Here is a 1,135-nt window from a genome sequence, read left to right as displayed (position 1 = left end):
GCTTCAGTAGTCGAAGCACATGGGCTCCAGAGTGCAGGCTCAGTAGCTGTGGCACAAGGGTTTTGCTGCCCTGAGGCATGCGGGATCTTCCCCGACAAGGGATGGAACCGATGTCTCCTGCTTTGCAAGGCAGATTCTTAACCACTGGACCACCAGGGAAGCCACTCCATGGTTTATTGTATATTCATTCACAGGCTTGTGCTACCATCACCACTATCTAGTTCCAGAACATTCCCTCATTCCAACAAGAAACCCTGTATCATTAGCAGTCCCTTCCATTCCCCCACCCTCCCCACCAACCCTAGGCAACCACTAATCTGTTTTCTGTCCCTACCAATTTGTCCATTCTGGACCTCTCATATAAATGAAATCCTACCATATATGGCCTCTGTGTCTGGCTTCTTTCACTTTGCATAATGTTTTCTTTTTATTTTTTAGCTCTGCCTCATGGCTTATGGGAACTTAGTTCCCTGACCAGGGATTGAACCTGGAACCTTGGCAATCAGAGTGCAGAGTCCTAACCACTGGACCACTAGGGAATTCCGAGCACAATGTTTTCAAAGTTCACCTATGCTGTAGCGTGAATCAGAATTTCATTATTTACTATGGCTGAATAATATTCCACTGTAGGGTCTCCCAAGGTAGTAGAAATAAAAGCAAAAATAAACAAATGGGACCTAATCAAACTTACAAGCTTTTGCACAACAAAGGAAACCGTAAACAAAATAAAAAGACAACCTCTGGATTGGGTGGAGAAGGAAACTGCAACCTACTTCAGTATTCTTGCCTGGAAAATCCTATGGACAGAGGAGCCTGCTGAGGTATTACAGTCCTTGGGGTCGAAAAAGAGCTGGGTGTGACTTAGCAACTAAACAACAACAACATGGATTGGGAGAAAATATTCAGAAATGATGCAACTGACAAGGGCTTAATTTCCAAAATATACAAACGGCTCATACAACTTGAAAACAAAAAAACAAACCTATCAAAAAATAGACAGAAGACCTACATACATTTCTCCAAAGAAGATACAGATGGCCAACAAGCACATGAAGAGATGTTCAACATCACTACAAATTATCAGAGAAATGCAAATCAAGCCTACATTGATGTATCACCTCACGCCGGTTAGAAT

General features: G+C 42.7%; 1 non-coding gene across 1 annotated transcript; it reads right to left on the bottom strand.

The window, feature by feature from the left end:
- Positions 1–466: 466 nt before the first annotated feature.
- On the bottom strand, positions 467–539 carry TRNAQ-CUG. The gene has a single exon. It is a non-coding gene; the product is annotated as a tRNA-Gln (tRNA).
- Positions 540–1,135: the final 596 nt, after the last annotated feature.

Source organism: Bubalus bubalis, chromosome 18 (genome assembly GCF_019923935.1).
Source record: "Bubalus bubalis isolate 160015118507 breed Murrah chromosome 18, NDDB_SH_1, whole genome shotgun sequence".
Taxonomy (NCBI): domain Eukaryota; kingdom Metazoa; phylum Chordata; class Mammalia; order Artiodactyla; family Bovidae; genus Bubalus; species Bubalus bubalis.
Note: the sequence above shows the minus strand (reverse complement) of the source record. Positions and strands in the feature narration are given on the sequence as shown.